We start from the raw sequence: 16,758 nt of genomic DNA, 5'->3' as shown, positions 1-16,758 counted from the left end.
GGAGGACGCCCTGTGCTCCGCGCTCGTGTTGGCAAGCCTTGCGCACCTGGGGCACGCGTGGGGCGCCCTGAAACAGAGGGTTCCCCATGCTGCGGACTGTAGCCTGCCGCCCGACGCGCGGGGCGCCCTGAAGTGGGCCGCCCCGTGCTCCGCGCTGGTGTTGGCCAGCCTTGCGCACCCGGGGGATCTCCCCCCGGGAGCGCAAGGCTTGCGGGCGGCAGCTGGCAGCGCGGAGCACGGGGCGCCCTTCGGAGGACGCCCCGTGCTCCGCGCTCGTGTTGGCAAGCCTTGCGCACCCGGGGCGCGCGTGGGGCGCCCTGAAACAGAGGGTTCCCCATGCTGCGGACTGTAGCCTGCCGCCCGACGCGCGGGGCGCCCTGAAGCAGAGCGCCCCTCGTGCCAGGCAGACATGGGCCAGCCCCACAAGCTCGGGGGACAGCGGGGAGGCGCAGCACCGCCATCCCACTGTTCCCCGACCTGGTTTGGGGGGGGGGGAAATAAAGGGAAAAAAATTTTCCTTTATTTCCCCCCCCCAAAAAAAGTAGGTGCGTCCTATGGGACGGAGCGTCCTATGGGACGAAAAATACGGTACTTACTATTTCATAATAAAGTAATTATAAAATACTTTCTTTGTGTTTATTTGATGCCTATTAAAGAGAGTTACTTTATATATAGTCAATATAGGCACAGAGTTAATTTTTTAAACATTTTCTAATGGTGGTGTGCCTCGAGATTTTTTTCATGAAACAAGTGTGCCTTTGCCCAAAAAAGGTTGGGAAACACTGCACTAGAACAAGATAGTAAAAGTAAGTTGCAAGGAATAACAAAGTACTAGAATGGTTCATGAGGCATAATAGATTAATTCATAATTATATAGAAATCCAAAGAAACTAAAGATACCTTAATTAAAGATCTAGTAATTTGCCACAGCTATACACAACATTACAGTCATTAAACATCAGGAGTGCTGAACCAGAAACAAACTCAAGTGTTGTATGATTGCACACTGTGTCCAATCTAATTTTTCAGCTAATTTTAGTAGCTCATGAGATGTTTAGCCAACTGAATACAGTTTGCTTTTGCTTGTTTCAAATCATTTTGGATACTGCAGAGCCCTATGGTAAGGGAAACAATGGGATAAAATTGCAACCTAATTATCACTGGTTGTATGCTCTATAATGTACTTGTATAAAATCAGGTGTGATGTAAAGATATTGTAATAGTGAGTTAATTCAGTGTTTCACTGCTGGGAAAAGCATGAGTTCTCCAACTTACAGCTGGTGTGACATCTGTTTTGGCCTTGATAAACAGCTGTCCCTCCTCAGAAACTCTCTTTCTTTCTGGTTACATCCAGGAGCAGAACTGGAGACCACTTCCAGGCCAGGGGAACAACTACCACACAGTTCTTAACGTGAGACAGCAGGCTTGATGGCAACTATAATGTCTCCCATTTCTTAGTGGTCATACAAATTACTTGTGGGGATGAGTTCCTCATTTTTTCCAGATCAGTTCTCCATATTTACGCATCAGTTTGCAATTAAAGATAACAAAATTCTCATGTAAATTTATCTACTTTTTATTTCAATTTTTTCCTGTAACATTCTGTATGCACTTTTACCCAATATGATACATTTTTGTACACTATATTCAATAATCTATGCATTTTTATGCCCATGTCTACATGACATATGCATTTTATGCATGTGGTTTCACTGAATACTTGCATTTCAAGATTTGGAGCATTACAAATTTAGAAGGGTGGATGTGCTTTGGTTCACATCCAGTTTCAGAAAGTGAATTTTGGTAAGTTCACCTTTAAAAGAGAAGTGAATTGAATTTCTCCCTCATTTCTAATAATAGCTAATAATAATAATAATAATAATAAATTTTATTTATATCCCGCCCTCCCCAGCCGAAGCCGGGCTCAGGGCGGCTAACAACAATCAACAATCAAACAATCAGATATTCACACATTCTAAAAATATTACATTATAAAAATCAATTAAAATCAAATTAATGGCAACTAATTAAGCAAGATTCTAAGCAGGTTGCCAGAGGAGGGAGTCAGGCTGCGCCCTGACCAAAGGCCTGGTGGAACAACTCTGTCTTGCAGGCCCTGCGGAAAGATGTCAGGTCCCGCAGGGCCCTAGTCTCTTGTGACAGAGCGTTCCACCAGATTGGAGCCGCAGCCGAGAAGGCCCTGGCTCTAGTTGAGGCCAGCCTAACCTCTCTGAGGCCTGGGACCTTGAGGATGTTAGTATTTGCAGACCGTAGGTTTCTCTGTGGGGCATACCAGGGGAGGCGGTCCCGTAGGTACGAGGGTCCTAGGCCGTATAGGGCTTTAAAGGTTAAAACCAGCTGTGGATTTTATTTAGAAATGTACATGTTAAATATCTATTTTCTTGCATTTTAATTCTATTTTACATTCTGTAATTTGGGATTCTTTATTTTATTTTAATGAAATTTATGTATTGCTGAATTGTGAAAAAATAACCACCTCTAAGCAGTCTGCTAAGATTTTAAAATTATCAATCAAAACCATAAAAAAGCAATTAAAACATTTTTAAATAATTGAAAATAATGGTAAAAGAAATTTAAATGTGCCAACATTTATGTGATTGGATAAATATTTTCCTTCTTTTTCTATTCTCTCCCCACCCCCATTCCTTCTTTTTCTATTCCTTTTTTCCCCATTTCCATCCCAATCCAGTCAGCCCTAGGAGGAAAACCTGTACCCTGGATGTCTGAATACCAGCTTCCTTGCCTTTCAAAAGATGTCTCATGAGCATAGGCCACTGAGGAACGAAACAATGCCTTTTGGTGGATGTTTTACAAGGCTAGACTATTGAGAAAAGACACAATTCTGAAGGCTGGTCAGATTGTTTGCTCAATGGCTTGCTCACCTCATTTGGAAGGCTTTGGAAGGGGTTCCCTAGTGAACAGAGCTATGCAGACACTTACCTGCAGGCTTCTAAGAGATAAAGAAATTATCTCTACTGAGAGGAGCAGATGAGAACTTCAGTAAGGTCAGGTTAATACAGTAAGAGAACTGCAGAAAATTGAATTGTTTCTCATCAATGCAGGGCATATGCTGAGAAGACCAGAAAAAGCTGAGAGCTTAAAGGGACATGAAGGCAGCTGTAATCTAACAGGCATTATTCAGGCTTTGTCCGACAAGAGGATCAGAATTCAGAAGTCATCTGATCTTGGAAACGTCAGGCTCCAGACAGATAATCAAGTTCTGGAATTAGTGAGGAAAGGGAGAGAGAGAGAAGAAGCGAAAAAAGCAGCTGCATCATCCAAATCAGGTAGGAGTCCAATTCCAGAGTAGTGGAGGCCAGATGCAGCCACACAGAGGAAGCAAACATGAGAACATAAGAAGATCCTGTTGGAGCAGGCCAATGCCCCATCTAGTCCAGCATCTAGTCCAGCATCTTATACTCCCCAAGGCCAGCCAGACGCTCTGGGAAGCCTGCAAGCAGAACCTGAGTACAACAGTTCCCTTCCCACTTGCAATGCCCAGTGAGTGGTATTCAAAGTTGTTCTCACTCCAACAGTGGAGGTATAACATAGCCTTGTCCTTCATGAATTTGTTTAATCTGCTTTTTGAGTTATCAAAATTGATGGCTATCACTATCTTTCGTGGGAGAAAAATTCAATTTCTTTGGTCTGTCTTGATTGAATATTCTGACATTCAGCTTCATTGCAAGTCCCCGGATTCTAGTACTATTAGAGAAGAAAAACTTATCTCTATCCACCTTCTCCAAACCATGCAGTCTTATACAGTCCCTCCCCCCTTACTTATCTCTTTTATCCCCTATACTAGAAAGCCTGAAATGTTAGTCTAGTTGATCCACTCCCTTGATCATCTTGGTTTCCCTTTTCTGAACCTTTGCCAACTATACAATGTGCTTTTTGAACTGAAGCAAGCAGAACTGTACACAATATTACCTACCCTCCAACATTTCTGTGATGAAAATGGGGACGTCCAATTCCATAATTATAATTTTACTATTTATACCCCACACATCTTACTGGGTTACCCCAGCCACTCTGGGCAGCTTCCAACATATACACAGTTTTGTATGTGTAATTTTTGTCTAATGTACACATTTTTTGTAAGCACTTCTCCCTTTTACAGTATAAGGCATTTTTGTATGTTATTTTCTCTAATATATGCATTTTTATGTACACTTTACCTAGTGTATGCATTTTTGGGCAGATTATCTGGTTTGGAGAACTGCACTGCAGAACTCAGAGAAGTATGAATTTGAAGGATAACAAAAAGTAATTTGTACAATTTTACTAGGAAAAAATGTTCATATAAATAAACACACAAACGTACATTAGAGAAAACTGATTTGCAAAAATGAGGCAGTTAGGCAAAATTGCATATGGAAATGTGTACATTGGGAGAAATTTGCCCTAAAATGCTGAGGAATTTTCATGGGATCTCTCATGATGAAGCAATGCAGACATTTAAACTTAGGTTTGGAAAAATGAGAAACTGAAATTGGCATGTTCGCCCAGCTTTAGTTATGGAACATGTTTGTAAACTGCACTGTGTCCCCTAAGCTAGCCTTCTGCCCTCCCATATAGTGGAGGATGCGGCCACATTGCCAGTCTTAGAGTACATTTAGACTTTTGTCATGTGGAATTGGGGGAAGAATCTAGTCAGCAACATGTTTTGGGCTCAGCCTGCTCCCTGACTGCTAAGGTTGGGGAGCTTCCATGACTTGTGCCCATATATCAATAGCACTGTTCCACCAGACTTTTCTTTTAAGTGGGCCTTGGTGCCTTTTTTTGCAAAACTCACTCTGAAGTGTGATTAATATCCAGGACTTAGACCAATCAGAGAAAAACTTTCAGATTTCATGCTATTTGTTTAGCTGTTCAAGAAAAGGTTCTCTCTCTCAACATGCAAATTTTGACACTTCTGCTCAACTCTGTGATTCAGCAGGGACAACGAACTGTTAACAGAAGATGCAAAGGAAAACAGAGTCCTTCCATCTTCACAGTAAGTTGAAATGTGGTCAGACGAGATAGAGGAAAATAAACTTAAGGATGGAGGACAAAGGAATTCAGGTCAAGATAATAAAAGAACATGTCAGAGGATATCTGGTATACTTCAGTGAACTCAAGTCATCAGAGGCTGATGCAGTAAACCCAAAGATTCTGAAGAACATGGCTGAATAAGGTCAGGTCACTGGGTATTTTTTTTCCTGGTGGGTGACATATGAGAGACAGGAAGAGCTGAATTTTATTTTATAAAAATCCCATTGTTACCTCTGAGCAGAAAGTATGTCCTTCTGGTGGTCTGAGATGGTCCTCTACATTGGATGCCCAGCTGTCGAGAAGCAAAGTATCTTCAAAATCCTCAAGCAGCTCCTTCTTCTTGAAGTTCAATTAACATTCTGCCTTCAGCAGAGAATGCCAACTTTGTGCTGCAGGTTGAGCAGAGTTTTGTTGTTGTTGCTTTTTGTCTTCCCTTAGCCAGTTCTTTGATCAGTATCTCAGGGCTGAGCACTGTCAATCCAAGAACCAGTACGGAACAGATTTGATCATTCTGACTTGATTGCTTCAAGCTAGGAATGAAATATTTCCCACAATGTGTAACTTGATTCCTCGTGGATGCAGCATGCAGCCCCCAAGGCAACCTTCCCAACCTTATGCCTTCCAGATTAAAAAATCTTATGACTCTCATCAGCCTCAGGCCCCCAGCATGGCCAATTGTCAGGGAGAATGGGAGTGGTGGTCTAAAACATCTAGAGGACACCAAGGGGAAAACAACAACGAGGTGCCGTATTTGATCACATGCCTTATGCAGTGGAGATTCGTGGTTCAGTTCCTAGAATCTACAGGTTAGGCTTTCTCAAAATTCAGATGAGAAGAATGGGCATGGACACAACCTCAGAGGCAATTTAGCCAAAAAGCTCTTTTATATTATCTATTAATATATCATTTTTTTCAGTGGGCCTACTATTACAGCACACACTGGGAGTACAATAAGGACCACAAAAGATCACAATACTTAAAATAAATTACTAGAAGTCTTAGTACTCATTTACTCCTCAATTTCAGCAACAACGTATGCTTCCTGTTAACCACTCTCCAGAGGAAATCCTAGAACAGGGTTGCCCTTGTGGTCCTCCAGATGTTGCTAGACTGAAACTCCCATCCTCACTGACCATGCTGAGTGGGCTGATGGGAGCTAGAGTCACCACATTGGAAGTCACCACATTGGCTATCTCTGTCACAGAAGAAGCCAAACGTTATTGTTCCTCATAGCAGTGGCACAAAATTGAAGAATAGGGAGAGGACCCTAAAACATTCATCTCTTCAAGCACTTGGCAGAATGTGTCCACTGAAGAAACTCAGAGATTATCATGTTTCTTATAATGTATGAATAGCTAATCTATGAATATATAATTTAACTGAGGCTAGCTGTTTACTGTTTAAGATTCAGACAGTTCTCCCCCACAAAACCTGATCTCCAGAGCAAGAACTCTGTGAAAAAGATACTTTAGACCCCTCTAAACATAAACTTCATGGAGCATTTGCAGTTCAATGTTCTGCTCCCTTCTGGAATTAAAGGGTTGTACCCCAGTTTGCATGTGCACAGTCTTGAATCGCTCACCAGATTGTCTCTTCTTGATGCCCCCTCACCACTTATATAAAAAAACCTCTAAGTGTTTACATGAATAGAAAAGATACGTAAGAAAATACCAAGTAGACATAAATTTTTATTTTTTTAAAAAAGATAAAAATCAGCAGTTTTAAAACAAATATGCATAAGAAAATTATATATTTAAGGAGGTGCATTCAAAGTACACAAGGGCCACTGAAGTTAATTTGGCACTTGAGCCAGAAAATCTCTCAACTGTGCCTTTCCTCCTCCACTAAAAAGATGCAATAATAATAGAAGTGTGCTGTCCTTTCATGAGGGCAACTCAGCTGCTGAGGCAGCTGCCTCAGTCTCCTTAATAGTAGGGCCAGCCTATGAAAATAATCCCCAAAGAACATACAATGACCTTGTGCTGGCAACATCATCTTTTTTTAGAAAGGATGTTTTCCCTTATGAAATGCCAACAGGTTTCTTCCTATGAACTCTTATCCTTCACATCAACTAATGCTCCCTGCTGTAATCATTTGGCTTTAAATATTTAATTTAGAAGACTTCCCCTGGTTTTTATTCTTAAGATAAATATTATCACAGCAGTTATTTATAAATACAGTTCCAACAGCCTTTTTAAAATGCGCTCTGGTTTTGCATCTTTGCCATCAATGTTAATGTGCAATAACCCATTTAATTACTGTAGCAACATTTGTGTTAACCGATGCAAGTGTCTCTTTAAGGCAGCGGCCAGATTCATTCTTGAAGAGAAAGTAAGTACGTTAGGGAATGGGGAGCAACATAAAGCCATTACCATGGTTTCTGTCATCACGTTCAGCTGTCTCTGATAGCCTGTGACATCTGCGACATCTGTCATGTCGGCTGGGGAAAACAATCTTAGTGTCCTCTTTCATGCAATGCTTTTCTCCTCACTGAAAAATGCTAAGTTGAAGGAAGAAGTGGAAATACCTGAAGAGCAAAGGTTAGGAAGCATATTCCAGGCTATGAGATGTATGTAACTAAGTCCTACTCAGAGTAGACTTGTTGAAATTAATAAATCTAATTTAGCCCCATATAGAATTCCACACTGGGGCTACATACAACTGAGATGTATTGAGCTTCCACAATTTCAGAAAAGGGCACCTAGGAGCAATCTTGTCAAGAGGCCCTGCCCTCTTTTTGTCTCACTGTTTCACAGTGCAGACAGGGCTTTGGCAGAAGTGCTGATCACATCAGGTAGAAACTCTCTTGGAACATTCAGGAAACCCTAAGTCTCCATGGGAAGACTATCTTAATAGCTCCACAAGTTTTGCAGAAGGGATATCCTCACTATCAAATTAAACCACTCCAGGTTTAATGGTTCATTCATGACATATTAAACCCCTCATCATTTCCCTGTAGGAAAGACCAGACCAAGGTCTATCACCTGCTCCATAGGTTTGGCCTTTGAAGTCCTGAGACAGCCACATGCATGTCATTGAGGCCATGACGTCCCAAGCTGCCATTGTGGCAGTGGCCTCAGCATGGATGTTGAATTCCCCCAACACAACAGGGGAGAGGTTCTCCAATGCCACATCTGAGACCACATCAGTGAATCCAGTCAAGGATGTTGTTGGAAAGCAGGGTGAGAGTTATACCAACAGCAACCCTATTCAGGTCACAAATCAAGAACAGACCATCAAATCTGGTAACAGGGCAAGGAAGATTGAACTTTCATGAATGACAGAGAATCTTCTCCATCTGCCACTTCAGTCTGGGTCGGCTGCATTTTATACCTGATTCTGGAAGCAGATCTGGGTCAAAAGTTGCAAAATTTACTCTGTGCAGTAAGTTGTGATTATTGTACAATTATCTTATTTTTTAAAAAAAGAGAGAGAGAGCGCACATTATATATGAAAACAAACCATATGTGTAGTTAAATACGGGTGTTAGTCAAAGCTCCCCATACAAAGTTCCCCACTCACTCTTCTCAATGAAGTTAAATGACTCTGCACATCTACAATAGGTTTGCACAGATTCATTTAAGCATTAAAAATATACACATATAGTAATATAAGAAGCATCACATACCGCATATTGTCCATCTATTTCAGTCTTACAGGATCTCAGGGGTATTTTCGATCACCTGTTCTTTGATCCCTTTAACTGGAAATGCCAAGGATTGAACTAGGCTTGAGTCAAAATGTCAGGGGGCTGAAGTGTTCTCCAAAATATTCTCCCAGACTACTTTCACATCATCAAAGCATGTTCATTTCTCCCCTTGACAGGTGCTTTGGCATTTTTAAAGAAAGTTCTTGCTGACTGCATGATCCAGCCAACAGTGCGATGACATCATGCTGGCACATAGCCATTCAGATTTTGCTACATGCTGACATAACAAACCCAAATCAGAGCTTGAACAATGCTTCCTACCATCACTCTGAATAGGGAAACATTTCGGGGTACCCAAATTATCATTGAAAGGGGAGGACAAAGTTTTCAGATGTGATTTTTTTAAAAAATGTGCTCTGTCCCATTTTGATTCAGGCTTACACTGAACCCAAGATCTTCCTCATGCAAAATGTTCTTGTCACTTAATAATGCTTCCCTTCCATGAGCAACATTAGATTATGGCACATGAGTTGAACCACATTTAATTTCAGGTTCTTAAAAAAAAATATCGAATTTCTCATTTAATATTTTTGATATTAGTAGTTTAGAAACCCTCTCTCTGCTAACATGAGGACTATAATCTTACCATATATCTTAGTGGAGGCTGGAGTTCCTTGCAAATGAGACCCCCAATTCCTTTAAGGGTTTCAAACTGGTCATCCCTGTCTGTTGGCATCTGTCCATCTCAAGAGACAATAGAGTACACCTTCAAGGGTGAAGCCAAACTGTTAGAGAATCACAGTGTCTGCTGCCTCCCATGTTGCTTTTGCTGCGCTGCTGTCCGGGGCACGCCTTGGCAGTGTGTATGGAGATGTTGGGCTGCCCAGATGGCAAGACCCCCCTACCAGCCTCGTTGATGGGGTTCAGAGGAAAGCAGAGCAATATATTTGGCACCAGTTTGGCTGCAGGAGTTGCTGGAGATGATGCTATCCAACTGCATTAGGGACTCCACTCTAGATTTGTGTAGACTTTACTCCTTGGCCTTTTCTTCTCCTGAAGATGCCCCACAAGGCAGTGGGTATTGATTTTTTCTCAGGGTTTACTCCTCAAACCTTTCTCATGCATGAGTGGGGCAGTGGAGGTTTAGGATCAGAGTTTTCTTAGATGGTCTACCTTCCCAGGTTGAAAAGCCCCACCTGCCTCTCATTTTACACGCAGTGGTTCTCAACTTGTGGGCCCCCAGATGTTGTTGGACTACAATTCCCATCATCCTTGAGCTCTGGCCTTGCTAGCTAGGGGTGATGGGAGTTGTAGTTCAACATCTGGGGACCCACAGGTTGAGAAAGGCTGCTCTACAGCATGTGTAGTAAGTACCTTCTTGAGTGTTGGACCCATATTGGTCTCGTTCACTCAATCCACCAGAGCCTGTCTTCACATGCAGGGGAAGTCCCTAATTCATCAAGCATTTCAGACCCATTGGCGACCATCACCTGGTTTAGCCAATCAGTGGAAGCCAAGGTGTGGCTGCTGTCGCATGCTGACAGCTTCTAGGAGCCGCAAGTGAGAGCTGAGTGCAGACAGAGGACCAAAGGTGGACAAGCTACCCCAGAAGGAGCATGGTGTGGCCCTCACCAGAGGTACTACCCCTCCCCTAACACCTCTGACCATCCTAGTACTTTTGTATTACTATGAGGCTTGTGAGCTCTGTGTCTTGCTTTTACTCAGGTATATTTAATAAATCTCTGAATCTTTTATGACATGATGCTTCATTCTGTGACCTAGTTACCTGAGTTGGCTTTCACTTGGTGCTTTGGTTCTTCCCAGGAGTCAAATATTTGCCATGCATAGTTCCCGTAAATATGCATATGCATTGCTAACTCTCCATTTTAATTACATATGTTTGACAGCACATTAAAAAATGGCAAGATAAATACAGATTTTGAGCGTGTTCTTTGGGGAAAGTTTACAAATGGAGAACATTTCTGTACCGAAAGTAGTCAGCGTACAGCTACAGGGCAAAATATTTGATGTGCAATCACTCAAGTGAAAGTTAGCACCGGCCAGATTTGCTGATTGGTTATGATTAATCAAGTGGCCACCAGCAGTTTCCTCCTTTTAAGAACAAAATTATTCTCATTCATTTCCTACAATGCCAACTTTGAGTAGCTGAAATAAGTAATTGATTAGGAGGGCAGTTGCTTTCATGCCTGGCTGGCATCTGGTTGGCCACCTATGTTGGAAACAGGATTTCAGACTAGGGCTACATTTAGAGTTGGGGCTTATTCCATTAGCTTTCCTGGTTATAGTGCTAGTGTTTCTGTCCTGATCTCTAACATTTCTTTTACATTGCAGTACCTATTGTGTTATGGAACTGAGGTCTTTTGATCAATATACTGCCATGTCACAGTAAATTTTAAATGGCAGGAAAGAATAGTATGCCGGAATACAATTCCAGATGTTGCCATGTGAAATGACAATGCAAAGCTCCCATGGTTTTCTAAAGCAATGAGGGGTTTTTTCGGGGGGGGGCATGGAAATGAGCACTAAAGTTCCACTAGATTTCCTGAAATGGCTTTAATGTCACATGCAGGATCATGTAAAAGGCAGAGACAACCAGGTAAGGAAACATCAGGAAAAAGGAATAAAGTGATGTCTGAATGCAAGTTAGATAAGGGATGGGGATCCTGCAGCCCTACAGATGTTCCTGGATTCCAGCCCTCAGCAGCACTGGCAATGCTTTGGGATGATTAGAGTTGTTGTTTAGCATCAGCTGAAGGCCTACAGATTCCCCATCCATAGCAGGGGTGGGTCTAACAATACTATTTTGTTCATATAGTTACCCAAATATCTAGAAGTTGTTAGCAAGGAAAAGCTGTGTGAGCCTTGCAAGTTTAAATTTTTATACTCTCTCAAACAAGATAAAAGTCTAATAAAACAGATCTTTCTAGAATTAAAAAGCCCCCTATACCTAATCAAGAATGCAATCCACAAACTGGGACTCCCTAAATTCTCCTTTCTGTGCCTCCTCATGCTACGTTGAATGCCATTAAATGCCATTGCAGGTGGTCTCTTAACTTCCCAGAACATCTTCTGAGAGATGCAAAGGACAGTAGATGAGAACAACCTGTGGTGAGAGAGGCCATGCAAAGGTCAGAGGTTTCCACACTCAAGGGACTGTGGAGCAGGTCTGGAGAGCAGGTGTGGCCAAAGGGCCGGATAGGCAGGCATGGAGAGCCACATTCAGCTTCCAGGTCTGGGGTTTTCCACCCTCCTGCAATATAGACCCCACTCTCATTCTTGCTGGGACAGTCATAAGCACTCTGCAGAAGCTGTTAGATAATATAGCAAAGGCTCTAAGGTGGTAAATCAGCAGGTAACAAAGGCTCTGTGCTTTCTTTCTCAAAGACGGATAGTAGTGCAGCATTGAAGAGATGAGCAGCAGGGATTCAGCAATGGACCAAGTAATAGAAGGGATAGTTGTATGTTTTTCAACCACTTAATTCTATGCAACTTTTACTTCAGACACCCGGCAGGCATGCATGCATGCATGAATGAATGAATATTGTATTTGCATGTTGGCACTCCCTATGCATACAGATGTACACACGGGGGGGGGACTCTTCTGATGTTGCAGGAGCATAGTGGTGGGGTGCAGCAGGCCCCCTCTACACATTCATCAATATGTGCAGAGGGTCAAGTGTACCCCTCTAACGTCTTCACAACCTGTATGTTACAGCTAATGCCTAAATGAAACTGAACTGAAAGAGATGCATAACCTCAAAGGTTTTGATTGGTGTAATTTTCATTGGAGGTTAACTCAATTCCAATGGAATATTTTTACATTTGCTTTCTAAATTTTCTTGCTACTTTCTTGTTTCTTTCCACAGGCCTTCAGGGCTGAGAAGGCAGCGGACATAAACAAAATACATTACTACCTCAGCTAAATATGAAACAATTTGCTATCTCCCTCTCTCTCTCCCCCCCCCCACGTCAGATGTGGTAGGAAGTCCTATTTTGTCTGATACTGCCAAATACTTCGCTCCACACACACCCTTTCCTCAAAAAACCATGATATAAATAGTTAAGTATTTTGTTTTCCATTTCAATTACTTCTGAAGCTTTTAGTGCTTCCAATAACTATGTGAGTGATGAATTGGCATAAATAAAATTTTCACTTTGTGCTGTGCGATAGCCAGCTCCAGCTCCCAAGAGCAAGCTAGCTCATGGGCCGCCAGTGTTTGATCGCACACTCATTGAACACTAAAATCTCCCTGGCTGAAATTCTCAGGGGAGACAGGATTGGGGCCATCACATCCATTCACTCTCCTGTTTAGCTTTCTAGTAACGTTTGTCAGATGCCTCCCCAGGGAATGCAGCGTTCCAAGTGGTAAGAGCTTTCAGTGCTGTGATTAAGATTAATAACCTTGTGGGCACACATTTTCACACAGTGGCTTTATTTTAGAAAGACATAACCAGATGTGCCTTCACTACCGCTCTGATTCTGTCCTCAGTGCTTATTTCAACTCTAGCACACACACAAATTGGAAATACAGATACATCCACATCTGTGCATGGGGGAAAAAACCCACCACAAATGTATTGAGGATCTACCTGCCCAGTCCCCATTGTACTTCCGACAAAAAAAGGGGAGAGCTTCATTTATTAAATATATTTCCAGCATCTTCATGTAAATTGCAAACACTCTATGTACACATCTCAGCAGAACATGACTGTGGCACAAAGGCTGTTCTTCTGCATTCATTTGCTTGATATTTATCTCATCTAATATGTAAATTAAGATGCTGCAGCAGTCATTAGCATGAGCTAATGTTTCCTTTAAGCTAAGAGAAATCTCTAGCTGATGCAGAGTGGAAGAAATAACTGTACCCATCTCTAGAGCTAATGACGGTCTTATCGGCTTTTCCTTTGTTGTGAACTGGAGAATGAGCACATAAAAAGAAGAGAGAAAGTTACATGAATAAAAAATGGAAGGGAAACGCTTTTTCAGCCCAAAGACTGCATTCCTTTTTGAGCAATCTTCCTGAAGTCACATCCCAGTTGTGGTGGGAAGGTTCAGAGTCAAAAGTGGGCAGAGAAATAAATGTATATTGTACCTTTGTACAGTAGGGTAGTTAATACAGAGACCCACACATCCCTCTCTGTGCTCCGTCCAGGGCAAGCAAGAAGCAATATCGGGACTTCAGGGAAAGATTCCAGCCAGACAAAAACACTCAAGGTGGGAGAATCCTGAAGGCCAGCTAGAGAAGTCTGGAGGGCCAAACAGTGAGGCCTATTATATGGCCATATTTTCTATTAAAATGCAAGGCTACGACCTGGGTAATAATTTCCATTTAGCTACTTTCTTTTTCTGGGCAGATAGGGGGCAAGTATTCCTTAAGGCAGACATTTAACTGGAAATGGCACCATATTCATTAGCAGACCTATACCTTGCTGACAACCAGTGAAGGAGGATTCAAGTAGCTTCGAGTAAAATACCTCAGAAATGAGGAAATGTTCCATGGGTTGCCTGCTTGGTGGCCAGTGGGGAGGGAGGCAGGAATGGAAAGACTCTGAGTGTGTGTGGTTTTATATTTTAAAACTCCACTTAAATCACAGCACCTTCATGACCACAGGAATAAAACAGAGTTGGATTCTGCTTCCTGATGCTAAGCACCTTTACTTGGGAATAAGCACCATTTTGTTAGCTAATACATTTTGAAAGCAAAACTAATAAAATGAGCATCTGTAACTATGTACATGCCTGGCTGGCTGCCATTTGACTCTAAAAATCTTGTTTTTCTTTTTTAAGGACAATCTTGCAACCAGTATCAGCCATAGTGAACTGCGGAAATGCCCATGCCAGCCAAGGTGCTGATGGAAAGTGTGTTTGCTACTGTGTCCATCATCTGCTGCTCTTTGGGTGGCCATTTGTGGGCTTTCTGGGCTGTGAGGTTCTAGATTTGTCCCCAAAGCCCTGCCCTAGCTGTACCATTCTTGGTGCCACAGCCTTTCCAGAGGCCCCTCCAGACATCTGTTTTAACTGTGCATTCATGATTATATGTTCTCATTATGGTTCTGCTTTCAACACCATTTGCCCCTGCTAAAGTTTTGGGGGCAGACATACTGTTTTATTTCCAATTGGTTCCCTGGTCTCTTGCTGAAATCCTGTAGCTTTTCATACCACAAATGCTCTGGGGCTGATGTTTGCTTTTGTTTTGTCCTGCTTTTGTTTTGCTATAGCACAAGAGTGTTTTTCCTGATGACAGTAATGTGATAACACCGGGGAAGCATCACAAAACAACTATTAAATTGGAATGGTGTGTGGAGGGCCTGGCATAAATCCACTACTAATGCACTATTATTACAATAATGCACTATTATTGCATCAATGATACCCTCCCCAAAACCTAAAATCCAACCAGCCTGAAGCCTCACTCACCCACCCCTATATTTTCCTTTCAATGCCAACATGATCCACAGGTTTATTGGGAAAGAAAATCTTGCTGTTCTGCTAAAGGAGGATGGCTTTGCATTGCTTATTAAATCCGTGTGAAATCCAGTACTGTCTGCAATTATCTCCTTTGATTTGTAATTTGGTTTGGAATGCCTGCTTCTCACCTGGGAACTTATTTTTTTGAACCTTACAGCTCTTGGCAGACTCCTAAGGACCACAAAGCTGAAGCTGCTGCTGCTGCTAAGGACCTCAGTTGATTTCCATAAAGTCGCTAATCATGTCAAGTGTCACTCGTGTTGGCAAACTTGAGAGTTCCCAGGGATGAATGTAGAGGGAATAGGGAGGTCAGCGGGAAGAAAGAAAAATGTTAACTCACTAAAGTGAAGGGAAACAAGAGAACAAAAGGTCGCAGCTATCTGTTACCTTTGGGCCACACTAATTAGACATGGAAGTTAGTCTGCCATTGATTGTGTAGGATGTAGCGGGGAGTTTAAGTTGGGGCATTTGGAAGACATCAGGAGCACAGGTGGGAACTGCCACTGGTCCCAGAGAAGAGCAAAGAAAGAGAGAAATTGTTGAGAGAGACAAGGCGGTGTGTGTGAGCTGCAATTGAGATCTTGATTGATTGTGTGCGTGCACACACACACACACACACACACATACAAAACCACTAGAGATGGGGGAGAAATTGGATTCAGTTTGTATTTTATTCCAAAACAATACAGAAACAGAAGCATAGCCATCCTTCAAAATTCTCACTTGTCAGAATTTTGCAGTGACATTCTCCAGCCAAGTAAAGTGTACAAAAATCATATCCTGGAGCAAACTGTGCAAAGTGTGTATATTGGTTAAAACAGCATAAAAATGCATTATATTAGAGAAAGTTGGTTTACAAAAATGTGTATGCAAAATTGTTTAGAAAAATGTGTACACGAGGAGAAGTTTGCAGTCAAATGCTGTCGAATTTTCATGAGGACTCTATAAAAAATTGCATTCTTATGTGGAAATGTGTGGAAGTGAACTTAACATTGGGGGGGAAAAAAACAGGGAAACTGAAATTGACAGACTTGCTGATCCTGAGTTGATTCATGCACATGTGTTTGAATATAAAACATGAGAAGCATAAGAAGAGGCTGCCGATGAGGCCAGTGGCCCATGTCATCCAGCATCCTGTTCTCACAGTGTCCAACCAGATGCCTGAGGGAAAGATGTGCAGAGAAATCTTATGCATACTTACTTGGAAGCATTTCTCACTGTCTACCTCTACATGACAACCTAGTGTCTCTGGGAACAGTATACCATAACCAGGACACCACCATCACCACAAAGGCCACCCAAAATGGTGCCCCTCTCCCTACCTGGGAAAAAGGAGTGAGGAAAGATCTACATCAGGGATAAGGGAGGCTGCCCCGGTGAATGCTGCCACATGAGATAGTTACCTCAACTTGCCTCATGTGCAGGCTGGCCCTGCTGACAGAGTTGATAGGTATACAGTGGTGGGACTGGTCTCATTGGGACTGGTAGGGTTGAAGGCAGGGAGAACAGCACTAGGTGGAGCCAGAGCCAGTGAGAGGTAGAATCATTGAGGACAATGAGAGGA

The sequence above is a fragment of the Podarcis erhardii genome, assembly GCF_964252035.2.
Source record: "Podarcis erhardii genome assembly, chromosome: 7".
NCBI classification, from domain to species: Eukaryota; Metazoa; Chordata; class Lepidosauria; order Squamata; family Lacertidae; genus Podarcis; species Podarcis erhardii.
Note: the sequence above shows the minus strand (reverse complement) of the source record.